This window comes from Ovis canadensis, chromosome X (genome assembly GCF_042477335.2).
Source record: "Ovis canadensis isolate MfBH-ARS-UI-01 breed Bighorn chromosome X, ARS-UI_OviCan_v2, whole genome shotgun sequence".
Lineage (NCBI taxonomy): Eukaryota > Metazoa > Chordata > Mammalia > Artiodactyla > Bovidae > Ovis > Ovis canadensis.
The window spans coordinates 77,683,560-77,702,718 of record NC_091727.1 but is presented as its reverse complement, the minus strand read 5'-3'; the positions used below and the strand labels follow the sequence as shown (position 1 = coordinate 77,702,718).

At 38.1% G+C, this 19,159-nt stretch overlaps 1 pseudogene; it reads right to left on the bottom strand.

The window, feature by feature from the left end:
• Nucleotides 1-272: 272 nt before the first annotated feature.
• The window catches only part of LOC138930759 (ubiquitin-conjugating enzyme E2 D3 pseudogene), a 109,714-nt pseudogene continuing 90,827 nt past the window's right edge, over nt 273-19,159 (bottom strand).

Below are 19,159 nucleotides of genomic sequence, written 5' to 3'. Positions count from 1 at the left end.
CTCACATCTCAGTTTAAATTATCTTTGGAACTCGGCTTAGGAGGCTTTTCTTTTCTTTTAAAAAACAAGAGATGGGGGTTTTGGGGGTATTTCTCTGGAAAGGTTCCAAAAGGGTTCTTTTCTCAGTTTCACTCCCTCTGCACACAATCTAATATGAAAGATGTACCATGTGTGCCCAGAAGGATGAGTAGACTTTGCTTCATAGAAAGCAGTCAGAAGACAACTGAACTGCCAACTTTTTGAAGGTGATGGGATTATCACTTATTTTTAAATTACATGTGGTATATCTGAGTCCATTCCTGACCAATTCTGTCATACTTCATCCTACCATTAGAAATTTCAGGAACCAAAAGATTATCTGGGCTGGGAGTCATATGACATAGGGCAAATGGCTAACAATACTCTGAAGATGGCCAGTGCTGGTGACCACTCAGATCTAAGGATGTCCAGGCAGTTGTTTTCATTTCTGCTAATGTTCAGATCATAATTTTTGGTGGTGAATGCATTCTTGTTTGGTTTGAAGGGGTGACTGTAGGGCAACTGGATCATTAGTAAGAAGACTTCTCCCTGGTAGGAGCTTTCATTGTGTTCCATTATAGTTGCCTGCCAGTGGAAAAGATGGTCCACCAGCAGCCCTTGCAGATCACTGGCGAGGGAAGGGTATCATAAGACAGATGAGGATTTCCTTGTAAATGCACTTTGGGGCCATCGTCTGTGTCTATGACATGTGGCCAATCCTTTGTGCTGGGACCGGAAACAGGTAGAAGGGAATAATGATGATCACATGAAGGGAGGATCAGTGACAGACTACATAGACAGATGAGTGGGCTGAGGGCCAGAAGAAGGGTTGAGGGGGTGAAGTGGGAGGGAGATGGTGGCAGAAAGGGGAACTGAGGAGTTGGGGGGGAGTTGGGGGAAAGTTGGGGCTCAACCAGACTTGATGGACTATTGGATATCAGTAGCCCGTGGCCACCACTGTCTCCTCCGAGGTGTCCTGAGCTGGAGACACGAGTGCTCCTGCCCCAGGCCACTTTCCTCTGCCACACACCCCTGCTGCTCACATTGAGGCCCCTTGAAACATGTGGGGATTCACTAAATGAGGTCACAAGGGTCATACTGATGATATTTTAGTGTTTCAAATGAAGTGTCCTACAGGGGTGGGGGAAGTGAAGACGATGTGGGGGTTGGATAGGGAGGGTGAAGGGCTTGTGGTATGGAGGAGATTGAAAGAAGGGGAAAGGGGGTCTGGAGGAGAGGTTGGGGGCTACCTGTCACATCCAGTGCTCCTGGGCTGGCAACTTGGGAAACATGCAACACTCACTGTTGAGTATTACCTGAGTAAATAAGAGAAATTGAATGAATTCCCCTTCATTATTCACTCAACCAGATCCATCTTCCTGTAACATTTTACCCCATGGACCTTATACTAATTCTCTCTCTCTTTCAACATATATACACTTGTGTGTGCATGTGTGCTCAGTCACTTCAGTCATGTCCGATCTTTGCAACCATAGACTGTAGTCCTCCAAGCTCCTCTGTCCATGTGATTCTTCAGGCAAGAATACTGAAGTGGATTGCCATGACCTCCTCTAGTGGATCTTCCTGACCCAGGGATCGAAGCTGATTCTCTGTCTCTTATGTCTCCTGCATTGGCAGGCGGGTTCTTTACCATTAGCAGAACCTAGTTGTGAGTAAGCTACATATACAATGGTCTGTTACTTCCAGATGCTTCCATGTGTATTTCTTAAGAGATGCTTCCATGTGTATTTCTTAAGAAAGACATTCTCCTACATAATCAACTTTGATGAATTTAATATCTTTACATTACTTCTTTAACTTTTAAAGGTAACTTTTCATAATGTTTTGGTGAGTTTATTTTTATGAAGCATTCAGTTCAGTTCAATTCAGTCACTAAGTCGTGTCTGACTCTTTGTGACCCCATGAACTGCAGCACGCCAGGCCTCCCTGTCCATCACCAACTCCCAGAGTCCACCCAAACCCATGTCCATTGAGTCGGTGATGCCATCCAAACATCTTATCTTCTGTCGTCCCCTTCTCCTCCTGCCCTCAATCTTTCCCATCACCAGGGTCTTTTCCAATGAGTCAACTCTTCGCCTCAGGTGGCCAAAATATTGGAGTTTCACCTTCAACATCAGTCCTTCTAATAAACACCCAGGACTGATCTCCTTTAGGAGGGACTGGTTGGATCTCCTTGCAGTCCAAGGGACTCGCAAGAGTCTTCAACACCACAGTTCAAAAGCATCAATTCTTCAGCACTCAGCTTTCTTTCTAGTCCAAATCTCACATCCATACATGACCACTGGAAAAACCATAGCCTTGAATAGATGGACCTTTGTTGAGAAAGTAATGTTTCTGCTTTGGAATATGCTATCTAGCTTGATCATAACTTTCCTTCCAAGCAATAAGCGTCTTTTAATTTCACAGCTGCAGTCACCATCTGCAGTGATTTTGGAGCTCAGAAAAATAAAGTCAGCCACTGTTTCCACTGTTTCCCCATCTATTTGCCATGAAGTGATGGGACCAGATGCCATGATCTTCGTTTTCTGAAGGTTGAGCTTTAAGCCAACTTTTTCAGTCTCCTCTTTCAAGCCTTAAACATTCGATTTAGAGCCAAAATAACTAGTTTTTTGAAATTTTCCTTTCTTGCCTTTTCTTTCTTTTTATTTAGATGACAAATCATCTTTTTTAAATGCATATTTTATTGAAGTATAGTTGACTTACAGTGTTTCAGGTGCACAGAAAGGTGATCCAATTATACAAATATATATTATTTTTTAAATTATCTTCCATCATATTTTATTATAAGATATTGAATATAGTAAACCTTTTTTGCTTGTTGCATATCTATTTTTTAATTAGAAATATAGCATTATATTCATACTAAATCAAGTGGAATCAAAATGTCAAATTGTTAGAGGCAAAAATTTGTAAGTTTTCAAAAATATACCTATTATATATATTTTATACATGTATACAAAAGCTTTTATATTACCCTTGATAAAGGCTTGAGAAAGAACATCAAAAAAAGAGAGAAGAGATGGAGAAATTGGAGAACATAAACTAAATTAAATTAAATGGAAGCACTGAATGTGAAACAGAACAAGTGAAACAAGCTCAATAAAAGTAAAAGATCATCATACAGTCCATTGTTTTTATTTATTTATTTATTTTAGTCCATTGTTTTTAAACATGACAGCTCTTTAGAAACATATCTGGAGCTCAGGAAAAATACCTGAGCATTTGTATTTATAAAAAAAATGCCAAGATAATCCTGATATGAATCTGAATTTTTAAAAATCATTACAGGTTTTTCTAGATCTTTGTTATGGTATATAGGGTTCTATTATTTTTTTTCTGTTGATTTATCATGATACAATGGTATTGAGTAATAGTTACATAATTGCAATAGTAAAAGATGTTTATCAGTTTTCACAATCAATAGTCAGACAAAAAATAAAAGATAATTACAATTACAAGCCAAAATGGAAATATGATTAACTTAATATAAAATAATTGCCTACAATTTTGGGGGAATCAAGCAAAGTGATGTGGTATGTAGAAGTGCATACATGCACATGTTTTCATCCACCCAGCCAGTCTATGTCTTTTAGTTGGTGCATTTAATCCATTTACATTTAAGGTAATTGTCAATATATATGATCCTATTACCGTTTTCTTAATTTGGGGGGGTTTATTTTCTGTAGGTCTTTTCCTTTTCTTGTGTTTCTTGCCTAGAGAAGTTCTTTTAGCATTTGTTGTAAAGCTGGTTTTATGGTGCTGAATTCTCTTAACTTTTGCTGTCTGTAAAACTTTTGAGTTCTTCATAAAATCTGAAGGAGAGTCTTGTTAGGTAGAGTATTCTTGGTTGTAGGTTTTTCTCTTTCATCAATTTAAATATATCATGCCATTCCCTTCTGGTTTGAGAAATCAGCTGGTAGCCTGGTGAAAGTTCCCTTGTATGTTATTTGTTATTTTTCCCTTGTTGCTTTTAATATTTTATCTCTGTCTTTTTGTCAGTTTGATTACTATATATCTCAGTGTGTTCCTCCTTAGGTTTATCTGTTCTTCTTCAACAGTTATTCTGCTATTGATTCCTTCTAGTGTATCTTGCCTGGAGAATCCCATGGATGGAGGAGGCTGATAGGCTGTAGTCCATGGGGTCACGAAGAGTCGGACATGACTGAGTGGCTTCCCTTTCACTTTCATGCATTGGAGATGGAAATGGCAACCCACTCCAGTGTTCTTGCCTGGAGAATCCCAGGGACAGGAGCCTGGTGGACTGCCATCTATGGGATCACACAGAGTCGGACACGACTGAGGTGACTTAGCAGTAGCAGCAGCAGCAGTGTATTATTCATCTCTATTTGTTTGTTCTTTAGCTCTTATAGGTCTCTGGTAAACATTTCTTGCAACTTCTCAATCTTTGTCTCCTTTATTTTCCTTAGGTCCTGGGTCATCTTCACTATCATTATTCTGAATTCTTTTTCTGGAAGGCAGCCTATCTCCACTTCATTTAGTTGTTTTTCTGGGGTTGTATCTTGTCCCTTCATCTGTGACATATCTTTCTGCCTTTTCATGCTGATTAACTTTCTGTAATGTTGTTTTTGGTTTAGTGGATGTGGAACTGTGGTTCTTTTTGCTTCTTCCATATACCTTCTGATGAATGAGGCTAACAGGCTTTTGTAAGCTTCTTGATGGGAGGGACTGGCAATGGAAAAAATTGAGTCTTGTTTTGGTGGTCAGGGTCTTTCTCAGTAAAGCTTTAATCCAATTATCTGCTGATGGGTGTGGTTGCGCTCTCTCCCTGATAGTTGTTTGGTTGAGGTGACCCAGCCCTGGGGTCCAAGGGCTCTATGGTAGAGTTAATGGCTAAATCCAATAGAGTTTACACCAAAGAGGACCTTCCAGTTTCCTCATCCCTGTGGTGAGTCCCTGCTGACCCATGCCTCCACAGGAGCCCCTCCAACACTAGCAGGTAGTTTTGGTTCAGTCACCTGTGGGGTCACTGCTCCTCTCCCCTGGTCTTGATTTGGTGCATGCAAAATTTTGTTTGTGCCCTCCAAGACTGGTGTCTTTGTTTCCCCTAGTCCTCTGGAAAGCCTATGATCAAATTAGCTGGCACTCAAAACAAGGTTTCCTGGGGATTAACAGTTCCTTTGTTAGATCTGCAGGCTGGAAAGCCTGATGTGGGGTTCAGAACCTGCACGACAGTGGGAGAGCTTCTTTGTTATTTTTCTGCAGTCTGTGGGTCATCCACTAGGTGGATATGGGGTTTGATTTTATCATGTTTGTGCCCCTTCTTACCATCTTGCTGTGGCTTCTTCTTTGTATTTGGACATGGGGTATCATTTTATGGTGGGCTCCAGAGTCCTATTGATCGTTGCTCAACAGCCAGTTGCAATTTTGGTGCTTTCTCAGGAGGCAAGTCCTTCTACTGTGCCATCTTGAAACGGAAGCCTGGAGGATTTATGACAGGAAATCATTTCTTTTCCTTAAGGAAAGAGGACTGAAAGCAGAGATACCAGTAGCCCACATAGTATATATAAATGGTTTGGTTATTATTATTGTTTTTTAATAGCAATTTTTTGACTGTCATCAAAAAAGTGTAACAATAACAAATGTTGGCAATGATGTGCAGGAAAGGAACCATAGCACACTATTGGCCAGATTGTAAATTGATACACTCTCATGAAAAACAATGTGGAGCTTCCTCAAAAAAGCAAAAATAGAATTGCCGTATGACCCAGCAGTTCCACTCCTGAATGTATATCCACAGAAAATGAAAACACTAATTCAGAAAGATACATATTCCCTAATGTTTATGAAGTGTTACTTACAATAGTTAAGATATAATAGCTACCTAAGTGCCCATAAACAGATGAATGGATAAAGAAGATATGGTATTTATAATGGAATTCTACTCAATCATAAAAAAAGATGAAATTCTGCCATTTGCAACAACATGGATGAAACTAGAGAATATTATGTTTAATGAAATGTCAGAAAAAGACAAATACATATCACTTACATGTGGAATCTAACAAATGAAACAAATAAATATATATAATAAAACAAAAACAGATTCATATATAGAGAACAAACCAGTAGTTACTAGTGTGGACAGGGAAGTGGGGAGGGGCAAGACAGGGGTATGGGATTAATGTATGGCAAAACCACTACAATATTGCAAAGTAATTAGCCTCCAATTAAAAGAAATAAATTTATATTAAAAAAGAGACAGATACTACTACATATAAAATGAATAAACAACAAGGACATATTGCAAAGCACAGAGAAATATAGTCATTATTTGGTACACATTTAAAAGAAAGTATAGTCTATAAAAACATTGAATCACTACATTGTACACCTAAAACTAATACTATAAATGAACTACAATAAAATAGTTTATGTAAAGTAGTGGTTCCAGTAAAGATACTGGTTTACATTAAATCCTCTTCACTTACTTTTATTTATAAGAATATAAATGCAAGTAAGAACCATAAAAATTGGTTGGTCATTTAGTTACATCAATTCTTTTCCACAAAGTAAATAGTTTAATAAAGTTTTCTTAAAATTTGGTTAGAAATCACACTAGACATGGTAAGACACACTTTATGATAGACTGGACCTTCTTCAATTATGAAAATTTCCTGTTGCAAGACTGGTTATCTAATATACCTATTAAATTAATTTAGGAAGGCAAAATAATAATTATTTGATAGTACCTTAAAAGAGGGAGAAGCCATATAGACGAATGGATCCTCTAATAGTAAAATAAACACATCAAAAGGAACTTTTATATGTCACTAAGCAATAACATGGTTTGTGTGCTTGTGAACAATGAACTATATCTGTTACCATGGTGAATGTCAAATTAGAAATCTTCACTTAAAATAATAAAGAAAATTGGAAAGGAAAACCAGGGCTCTTTATGTAAGATGCATACATAACATCACAAAATTCTGAAGCAAACTTCTGAAGTTGTCTTTTTCCAAGAGGATGAAACTTGAAAACTATCTTGCAAGACCAGATGCAATTAATACCAACATTTTTGATTAGGTTGGATATCAAGACAGGGTAATCCTGTGAATATTTTCTATTGGAAAAAAAACCGTGGCCATGATCACATCCTTTCACTGACCATGAGTTTACATGTGTTCCCCATCCTGAACCCTCCTCCCATGTCCCTCCCCATCGCATCCCTCTGGGTCATCCCAGTGCACCAGCCCTGAGCATCCTGTCTCATCCATTGAACCTAGACTGGCGATCTGTTTCACATATGATAACATACATGTTTCAATGCTATTCTCTCAGATCATCCCACCGTTAACTTCTCCCACAGAGTCCAAAAGATTGTTCTATACATCTGTGTATCTTTTGCTGTCTTGCATATAGGGGTATTGTTACCATCTTTCTAAATTCCATATATATGCATTAGTACAAAATCACTGCAGATGGTAATTGCAGCCATGAAATTAAAAGATGCTTACTCCTTGGAAGAAAAGTTATGACCAACCTAGATAATATATTCAAAAGCAGAGACGTTACTTTGCCGACTAAGGTCCGTCTAGTTAAGGCTATGGTTTTTCCTGTGGTCATGTATGGATGTGAGAGTTGGACTGTGAAGAAGGCTGAGCACCGAAAAATTGATGCTTTTGAACTGTGGTGTTGGAGAAGACTCTTGAGAGTCCCTTGGACTACAAGGAGATCCAATCAGTCCATTCTGAAGGAGATCAGTCCTGGGATTTCTTTGGAAGGAACGATTCTAAAGCTGAAGCTCCAGTACTTTGGCCACCTCGTGCGAAGAGTTGACTCATTGGAAAAGACTCTGATGCTGGGAGGGATTGGGGTCAGGAGGAGAAGAGGACGACAGAGGATGAGATGGCTGGATGGCATCACTGACTCAATGGACGTGAGTCTGAGTGAACTCTGGGAGTTGGTGATGGACAGGGAGGCCTGGCGTGCTGTGATTCATGGGGTCGCAAAGAGTCGGACACGACTGAGCAACTGAACTGAGCTGAACTGATACTGTATTTGTGTTTTTCTTTCTGGCTTCACTTTGTATAATAGGCTCCGGTTTCATCCAGCTCATTAGAACTGATTCAAATGTATTCTTTTTAATGGCTGAGTAATATTTCATTGTGTATATGTACCACAGTTTTCTTATCCATTCATCTGCTTATGGACATCTAGGTTGCTTCCATGTCCTGGCTATATATATATATATATATATATATATATATACACACACATATATATATACACATATATATATATTTAAACATTTATCCTCTTAACCAACCTGACAGATATTTGATGAGAGGACTGGCCTTGCTCATTTTTGTCTAGTGTGTGAAAGTGAAGTCACTCAGTCATGTCCGACTCTTTGCGACCCCATGGACTGTAGCCTACCACGCTTCTCTGTCCATGGGATTTTCCAGTCAAGAGTATTGGAGTGGGTTGCCATTTTCTTCTCCAGAGGATCTTCCTGACGCAGGGCTTGAACCCGGGTCTCCCACATTGTAGGCAGACACTTTACCATCTGACCACCATGGAAGATTACATTGTCCTGATATCCAACCTAAACAAAAATGTTGGTATTAATTGCCTAGTATATACTAGGTGCTAAATATTTTCTGGATGAGTGCTTACAATCATTAAAGGATGAATGGCATAATTTATACAAAGGGATTATTTGTATAATCTGCATAATTTAGTTGTATAATTTGCATATATTTACATAATCCATACAAAGATATTTATATAAAGGGGTTATAATTCTCATTTTTTTCACCTAAATTAAATTTTAGGTCAAAAACATTACAGGATATAAGATATTGCACCACAAGTTTTTAAAAAGCAATATAGTGAGAATACATTGTGTTATTCTTTATCCAACAAGCCCTCAGTGACAGTCCAAAGCCACTTTAACTTTTATCTGACATAATTTAATGCTTTTCTTAGAATTTAGTCATGAGGGCATGTTGCTTTCTACAGATATAGTCACTATAACACTTTCATTATAGATAATGTGCTGTCAAAAATTAGGAATAAAAATGATACAAGCATCCTTTCTGTGTAGTATCCCATTTAAACACATATTTAATTCTTCAAAGAGACTATTTCCATTACTCAAGGCAAACGCTGTAAAGGAAAAGCTGGCTCTGCACTATCTCCTTCATGCTTAATATTAATCAAAGGTTATTCATAGCTTTATAATTCAGCTTAAAAATATGTGGAATGAAGTATATTAATATCTATTAGCTGTTCTTCATCTCCCATCACTCTATCTAGCATTCCGTTTAATTATCTAAGAAAAATCACGGTTCTGATACTGATTCTTTAATTTCCTGTGGCTAATTTCCCTCTTTTTTCTCTTCAGGAGTTGATACAATTATGGAATATTTTTTGGTTTCTATCATAAATGTCATAAAAATCAATATGAGTTTAATGAGTTTGTTGTGCATAAAGCCGTGGTTCTTAAAGTTGAGTTTGTGTCACAATCATCTGGAAGGATTGTTAAAACCCAGATTGATGGGTCCTTCTGCCAAGTTTTCTGATTCAGTTGGTCTGGGATGGAGCCCCAGAATTTGTACTTCTAACAAGTTCCAGGTGATTCTGATGCTTGGTTGCCAAGGAACCACACTTTGAGAAATCACTTGTATAAGCTAAAGGATGCAATTGGAAACATAGGTTCAGTTTCTTACTTTCAGAGAGAATTTGAGGTTTAGGGATCCTAAAATATTCATCAACATGGTAAATCAATGATTTTATTTTTTAAATTAATCAATTTATTTTAATTGAAGGATTATTACAATATTGTGGTAGTTTTTGCCATATATCAACATGAATCAGCCACAGGTATGCATGAATTGGCCACAGGTGTCCCCATCCCCCGTCCTGAATCCCCCTCCCTCCTCTCTCCCCACTCTATCCCTCTAGGTTGTCCAAGAGCCCCAGCTTTGGGTGTCCTGCTTCATGCATCAAACTTGATCATTGCAGCACTATTTACAATAGCTAGGACATGGAAGCAGCCTAGATGTCCATCAGCAGATGAATGAATAAGGAAATTGTGGTACATATACACAATGGAATATTACTCGGATATAAAAGGGAACACATTTGAGTCAGTTCTAATGCAGTGGATGAACCTGGAGCCTATTATACAGAGTGAAGTAAGTCAGAAAGAGAAAGACAAATACTGTATACTAACACGTATATAGGAAATTTAGATAGACGGTACCGATGATCCTACATGCGGGGCAGTAAAGGAGACACAGGTGTAAAGAACAGACTTTTGAATTCAGTGGGAGAAGGTGAGGGTGAGATGATTTGAGAATAGCATTGAAACATGTACATTACCATTTGTCAAATAATGGTTTTATTTTAATGATCTATCAACAATCTAATTTTCACTGAAGTATTCACCATAAGCCATCACCATGTGTTCAGCACTATGTTGGGATGTGCAAAAATAAGGTAACAATCCTTTATTAGAGACTTGTTGTTTAATAAGATACATTGTTCTTGCTGGAAAGACAATGCTAATAACAGCAACTAAAGAACCATTCAACACTACAAGATGTATGGCCCAGTATTAATGCTATCGGTCAGAAAAATAACTGCTATGAGGGTTCACAGAAGGATGAGAGCGTTAAGCTTGGGTATTTCATAGCTTCTTGAGGAACTGGATTTGAAATAGGCCTTAAAGTTTAGACACTTTGGATAGGTCTGATGAGGGAGTAGAATTTGAGCTGATTCAATAACAAGAGGAAACGTGCTCCAAAATTACAGAGGAATAACATAACAAAATTTTGCTTAATAAAGGTTAATCTGACAGGAAAATAGTAGAAATTACAAGATAAAACCCAAGATTGTTTGAAATATGGTTGGTTTGAAATTTTCCAAAAATGCATTTTTTCAGTATACTTTCAGAGGCTATTTCCAATCAATTTAGAAAAATAAATGTATTAAGTTAGAATTGGTATGCAATTGACTGTACAGGTTTTAAGTGTATAATTTGATAGATTTTAAATACAACTATGAAGCACAACAATCAAGATAATGAACACATCCATCTCCTCAGAAACTTTTTTTTGTGCCTGTCTCTAATGTCTTCTGTCCACTACTCCACACTCAAAAATCAAGTCACTTTCTATCACAATGTATTTGTTTGCATTTTCTAGAATTTTATATGAATAAAACCACACAATATGTGGTCTTTTGTATCTGGCTTCTGGGTCTTAGCATAATTATTTGGAGATTTATCCATATTGTTAACTGCATCAATATTTTGAAGCTTATTGCTGAGTAGTATTTCATTATACCATGTATACACCATAGTTTGTTTATCCATTCACCTGTTGATGGGCATTTAAATTTTTGTTTATAATTTTTGTGCATTATGAAGAAATATTGTATGGACATTTATGTACAAGTCTTTGGGTAGTCATGTGTTTTTATTTATTTTGGGAAAGTTTAGACACTTTGGATAAGTCAATGAGGGAGTAGAATTTAAGCTAAAATGGCTGGATGTTTCTGTTGAAACTGATTGGGAACTCATGTACACCCGTGGCAGATTCATGTTGATGTATGGCAAAACCAATACAGTATTGTAAGTAAAATGAAGTAAAATAAAATAATAATAATAATTAAAACAAAATAGAGGTTGTGGGGCAGGAAAGCAAACTCAGGGGTGCAATAAAAATGAAAATATTAAAAAAAATTAGTATGTATAGGGTGACCAAATATGTATTCTACTTTAGTAAATATGAGCAAGAGAGGAAAAGTTAACCTGTTCATGATTTTTGTTGTATTTTATTTTATTAGCTTTTACAACACTGCCCTATGATGATGAGAACTTAATTTTCCTTTTCCTTTAGACACCACCAGAAAATTCCAAACGTCCCTTGTACTTCAGTTCTACCATCATTAAACTCAAATTCCACACAGAATTCATGATTGTAAATTTGTAGCAGCTTTCTTTTATTCTATCTTCATTGTCATTAAACAATAAGATATATAATTATTAAAGAAAAAACTGTCTAACTGCTTTCCAGAGTGGTAGTACCACATACTTTCCAATCAAAAATGTGTGAGAGTTCCAGACATTCCGTACTCTCCAGTATTTTTTATTTGAGCTCTACTAAGTCTGAAGTGGTATAACATTGCAGTGTCATATTACCCTAATGATGGTATATTAGAGAGCTATTTAGCATTTTTCATGTATTTATTTACAATCTATATCTTTTTAATATAAAGTTATTTATATTGATTAGGGGCTAATTACTTTACAATATTGTATTGGCTTTGCCATACATCAAGATAAATCTGCCACAGGTATACAGGTGTTCCCCATCCTGAACCCTCCTCCCTCCTCCCTCCCTGTACCATCCCTCTGGGCCATTCCAGGGCACCAGGCCCAATCATCCAGTATCATGCATCGAACTGGACTGGTGATTTGTTTCACATATGATAATATACATGTTTCAATGCCATTCTCCCAAATCATTCCATCCTCACCCTCTCTCACAGAGTCCAAAAGACTGTTCTATACATCTGTGTCTCTTTTGCTGTCTCACATACAGGGTTATCGTTACCATCTTTCTAAATTGCATATGTATGTGTTAGTATACTATATTGGTGTTTTTTTCTTTCTGGCTTACTTCACTCTGTATAATCGGCTCCAGTTTCATCCATCTCATCAGAACTGATTCAAATGTATTCTTCTTAATGGCTGAGTAATACTCCATTGTGTATATGTACCACAGCTTTCTTATCCATTCATCTGCTGATGGACATCTAGGTTGCTTCCATGTCCTGGCTATTATAAACAATGCTGAGATGAACATTGGGGTACACGTGTCTCTTTCAATTCTGGTTTCCTTGGTGTGTGTGCCCCGCGGTGGGATTGCTGGGCCATAAAGAAGTTCTATTTCCAGTTTTTTTTTTTTTTAATTGAATCTCCACACTGTTCTCCATAGTGGCTGTCCTAGTTTGCATTCCCACCAACAGTGTAAGAGGGTTGCCTTTTCTCCACACCCTCTCCAGCATTTATTGCTTGTAGACTTTTGGATAGCAGCCATTCTGACTGGCGTGAAATGGTACCTCCTTGTGGTTTTGATTTGCATTTCTCTGATAATGAGTGATGTTGAGCATCTTTTCATGTGTTTGTTAGCCATCTGTATGTCTTGTTTGGAGAAGTGTCTGTTCAGTTCTTTGGCCTATTTTTTGGATTGGGTTGTTTATTTTTCTGGAATTGAGCTGCAGGAGTTGCTTGTATATTTTTGAGATTAATTCTTTGTCAGTTGCTTCATTGGCTATTATTTTCTCCCATTCTGAAGGCAGTGTTTTCACCTTGCTTATAGTTTCCTTCATTGTGAAAAAGCTTTTAAGTTTAATTAGGTCCTATTTATTTTTGCTTTTATTTCTATTACTCTGGGAGGTGGGTCATAGAGGATCCTTCTGTGATTTATGTCGGAGAGTGTTTTGCCTATGTTCTCCTCTAGGAGTTTTGTAGTTTCTGGTCTCACATTTAGATCTTTAATCCGTTTTGAGTTTATTTTTGTGTATGGTGTTAGAAAGTGTTCTAGTTTCATTCTTTTACAAGTGGTTGGCCAGTTTTCCCAGCACCGCTTGTTAAAATGTTTTCTTTAATCCATTGTATATTCTTGCCTCCATTGTCAAATATAAGGTGTCCATAGGTGGGCGGATTTATTTCTGGGCTTTCTATTTTGTGCCATCGATCCATATTTCTGTCTTTGTGCCAGTATCATAGTGTCTTGATGACTGTAGCTTTGTACTATAGCCTGAATTCAGGCAGGATGATTCGTCCAATTCTATTCTTTCTCAAGATTGCTTTGGCTATTCGAGGTTTTTTTTGTTTGTTTGTTTGTTTTGTTTTTTGTTTTTTCTTTTTGTATTTTCATACAAATAGTGAAATTATTTGTTCTAGTTCTCTGAAAAATACCGTTAGTAGCTTGATAAGGGATTTCATTGAATCTATAGACTGCTTTATGTAGTATACTATTTTAACTATATTGATTCTTCTGATCCATGAATTGGTATATTTCTCCATCTATTTGTGTCCCCTTTGATTTCTTTCATCAGTGTTTTATAGTTTTCTATATATAGGTCTGCTGTTTCTTTTGGTAGATATATTCCTAGATCCTGTGTCTGTTTTTTTTTTTTTTTTAATTTATTCAGTCATATGTCTTTTGATTGTGTTGTTTGATTCATTACACTTAAAATAAATGTCTAAGGACTTCCTAGGCCTTCCCTGATAGCTCAGTTGGTAAGGAATCCCCCTGCAATGCAGGAGACCCCAGTTCAATTCCTGGGTTGGGAAGATCCCCTGGAGAAGTGATAGGCTTCCCAGTCCAGTGTTCATGGACTTCCCTTGTGGCTCATCTGGTAAAGAATCCACCTGCCATGTGGGAGACATCGGTTCAATCCCTGGGTTGGGAAGATTCCTTGGAGAAGGGAAAGGCTGCCCACTCCAGCATTCTGGCCTAGAGAATTCCATGGACTGTATATTCCACAGGGTCACAAAGAGTCAGACACAATTGAGTGACTTTCACTTTCAGGAACTTACACTGCCATTTTGTTCTTTTTAGTATGTTTTGCATTTTTGATCCCCCCTTTCTTTCTAACTAGCTTACTTTGTTTTATTGATGTTATTTAGTGACATACTTTCAGTTCAGTTCGGTCGCTCAGTTGGGTCTGACTCTTTGCGACCCCATGAATCGCAGCATGCCAGGCCTCCCTGTCCATCACCAACTCCCAGAGTTCACTCAGACTCACGTCCATCGAGTCAGTGATGCCATCCAGCCATCTCATCCTTGGTCATCCCCTTCTCCTCCTGCCCCCAATCCGTCCCAGCATTAGACTCTTTTCCAATTAGTCAGTTCTTCGCATGAGGTGGCCAAAGTACTGGAGTTTCAGCTTTAGCATCATTCCTTCCAAAGAAATTCCAGGGCTGAGCTCCTTCAGAATGGACTGGTTGGATCTCCTTGCAGTCCAAGGGACTCTCAAGCGTTTTCTCCAACACCACAGTTCAAAAGCATCAATTCTTCGGCACTAAGCTTTCATCACAGTCCAACTCTCACATTGATACATGACCACAGGAAAAACCATAGCCTTGACTAGACAGACCTTAGTCAGCAAAGTAATGTCTCTGCTTTTGAATATGCTATCTAGGTTGGTCATAACTTTTCTTCCAAGGAGAAAGCGTCTTTTAATTTCATGGCTGCCATCACCATCTGCAGTGATTTTGGAGCCCAAAAAAATAAAGTCTGACACTGTTTCCACTGTTTCTCTGTCTATTTCCCATGAAGTGATGGGACCGGATGCCATGATCTTAGTTTTCTGAATGTTGAGCTTTAAGCCAACTTTTTCACTCTCCTCTTTCACTTTCATCAAGAAGCTTTTTAGTTCCTCTTCACTTTCTGCCATAAGGGTGGTGCCATCTGCATATCTGAGGTTATTGATATTTCTCCCAGCAATCTTGATTCCAGCTTGTGCTTCTTCCAGTCCAGCGTTTCTCATGATGTACTCTGCATATAAGTTAAATAAGCAGGGTGACGATATACAGCCTTAACATATTCTTTTTCCTATTTGGAACGAGTCTTTTGTTCCATGTCCAGTTCTAATTGTTCCTTCCTGACCTGCATATAGCTTACTTAAGAGGCAGGTCAGGTGGCCTGGTATTCCCATCTCTTTCAGAATTTTCTACAGTTTATTGTGATCCACAGAGTCAAAGGTTTTGGTATTGTCAGTAAAGCAGAAATAGACGTTTTTCTGGAACTCTCTTGCTTTTTCCATGATCCAACGGATGTTGGCAATTTGATCTCTGGTTCCTCTGCCTTTTCTAAAACCAGCTTGATCATCAGGAAATTCACAGTTCACATATTGCTGAAGCCTGTCTTAGAGAATTTTGAGCATTACTTTCCTAGCATGTGAGATGAATGCAATTGTGCCATAGTCTGGGCATTCTTTGGCATTGTCTTTCTTTGGAAGTTGAATGAAAACTGACTTTTCCAGTCCTGTGGTCATTGCTGAGTTTTCCAAATTTGCTGGCATACTGAGTGCAGCACTTTCACAACATTGTCTTTCAGGATTTGAAATAGCTCTACTGGAATTCCATCACCTCCATTAGCTTTGTTCATAGTGATGCTTCCTAAGGCCCACTTGACTTCATATTCCAGGATGTCTGCCTCTAGATGAGTGATCACATCATCGTGATTATCTGTGTCATGAAAGTCTTTTTGTACAGTTCTTCTGTGTATTCTTGCCACCTCTTCTTAATATCTTCTGCTTCTGTTAGGTCCATACCATTTCTGTCCTTTATCGAGTCCATCTTTGCATTAAATGTTCCCTTGGTATCTCTAATTTTCTTGAAGAGATCTCTAGTCTTTCCCATTCTGTTCTTTTCCTCTTTCTTTGCATTGATCGCTGAAGAAGGCTTTCTTATCTATTCTTGCTCTTCTTTGGAACTCTGCATTCAGATGCTTATATCTTTCCTTTTCTCCTTTGCTTTTTGCTTGTCTTCTTTTCACAGCTATTTGTATGGCCTCACCAGACAGCCATTTTCCTTTTTTCATTTCTTTTCCACTGGGATGATCTTGATCCCTGTCTCTTGTACAATGTCACGAACTTCATTCCTTAGTCATCAGGCACTCTGTCTATCAGATCTAGTCCCTCAAATCTATTTCTCACTTCCACTGTATAATCATAAGGGATTTGATTTAGGTCATACCTGAATGGTCTAGTGGTTTTCCCTATTTTCTTCAATTTAAGTCTGAATTTGGTAATAAGGAGTTCATGATCTGAGCCACAGTCAGCTCCTGGTTTTGTTTTTGTTGACTGTATAGAGCTTCTCCATCTTTGGCTGCAAAGAATATAATCCATCTGATTTCAGTGTAGATCATCTGGAGATGTCCATGTGTAGAGTTTTCCCTTGTGTTGTTGGGAGAGGGTGTTTGCTATGACCAGTGCATTTTCTTGGCAAAACTCTATTAGTCTTTGCCCTGCTTCATTCTGCATTCCAAGGCTAAATTTGCCTGTTACTCCAGGTGTTTCTTGACTTCCTACTATTGCATTCCAGTCCCCTATAATAAAAAGACATCTTTTTTGGGTGTTCATCCTAAAAGGTCTTGTAGGTCTTCATAGAACTGTTCAACTTCAGCTTCTTCAGTGTTACTGGTTGGGGCATAGACTTGGATTGCTGTGATATTGAATGGTTTGCCTTGGAAACGAAAAGAGTTCATTCTGTCGCTTTTGAGATTGCATCCAAGTACTGCATTTTAGACTCTTGTTGACCATGATGGCTACTCCATTTCTTCTGAGGGATTCCTGCCCACAGTAGTAGATATAATGGTCATCTGAGTTAAATTCACCCATTCCAGTCCATTTTAGTTCGTTAATTCCTAGAATGTCAACGTTCACTCTTGCCATCTCTTATTTGACCACTTCCAATTTGCCTTGATTCATGGACCTAACATTCCAGGTTCCTATGCAATATTACTTTTACAGCATCGGACCTTGGTTCTATCACCAGTCACATCCACAGCTGGGTACTGTTTTTGCTTTAGCTCCATCCCTTCTTTCTTTCTGGAGATATTTCTCCACTGATCTCCAGTAGCATATTGGGCACCTACTGACCTCGGGAGTTCCTCTTTTAGTATCCTATCATTTTGCCTTTTCATACTGTTCACAGGGTTCTCAAGGCAAGAATACTGAAGTGGTTTGCCATTCCCTCCTCCAGTGGACCACATTCTGTCAGACCTCTCCACCATGACCCGCCCATCTTGGGTTGCCCCAAGGGTATGGCTTAGTTTCATTGAGTTAGACAATGCTGTGGTCCTAGTGTGATCAGATTGACTAAATTTTTGTGAGTATGGTTTCAGTGTGTCTGCCCTCTGATGCCCTCTTGCAACACCTACCGTCTTACTTGGGTTTCTCTTACTTTGGGCGTGGGGTATCTCTTCATGGCTGCTCCAGCAAAGCGTAGCTGCTGCTCCTTATCTCGGACGATGGGTATCTCCTCACCACCGCCCTTCCTGACCTTCAAAGTGGGATAGCTCTTCTAGGCCCTCCTGTGACATACTGTACTCTTTCCTTATTTCATTTTGTGTATATTCTTCAGATATTTTCTTTTTGGTCACCATTGTAAACACATGACGGCTTCCCAGGTGGCTTTACTGGTAAAGAACTCAACTGCCAATGCAGGAGATATAAGATATGGGGATTTGTCCCTGGGTCAGGACAATCCCCTGGAGAAAGAAATAGCAACCCACTCCAGTATTCTTGCCTGAACAATCCACTGGACAGTGGAACCTGGTACACTACAGTCCATAGGCTCACAAAGAGTCAGACATGACTGAAAGAATTTAGCATGCCTGCACACACATAAATACATGAAACATTTCCAAGTTATAGCATCATTTTAAATTGATAACTTAATTTTTGTTGTATATGAAAACTCTGCTCCTGTACAACTCCACCCTGTCTTAATGTAACTGATGTCACAAATTACTTCTTCATATATGCTATACTAATTTCCATTGATTTATGTTTATTTTTATGCTTTTGTCACTGATATTCTATATAAGAATAAAAGTGAGTTTGCAGATAAAATAATATTAAAGCAGGTTACTATATTTGTCCATGTACTTTTCTTTATTGGAGAACTTTATATTTTAATAGAGGTTCACGTTATTTTCTAGCATCTTTTCTTCTTACCTTGAAAGGCTCCATTTAGCATTTCTTGTGTAGAAGGTCTAGTGGTTAAAAATTCTTTCAGTTTCTGTTCATCTGGGAAATTCATTTCTCTTTCATTTCTGAAGAATAGTTTTTTGGACACAATATTCTTGGATAACAGTCTTTCACTTCAGCATTTTTAGTATATCATCCTTCTCCCTTCCGCCTCACTAGCTTTCTGCTGAGAAATCTGTTACGAATCTTATGGAAGCCTGCTTGTATGTGATGAGTCACTTTTCCCTTACTATTTTCAAGATTGTCTCTTTCCTTTAACAGTTTCAATTTAATGTGTTTAAGAGTGGGCCTCTTTGACTTTATCATGGTTAAAGTTTTTGTGCTTCTTGAATCTGTATGTCAATTTCTTTCCTCAGAGTTG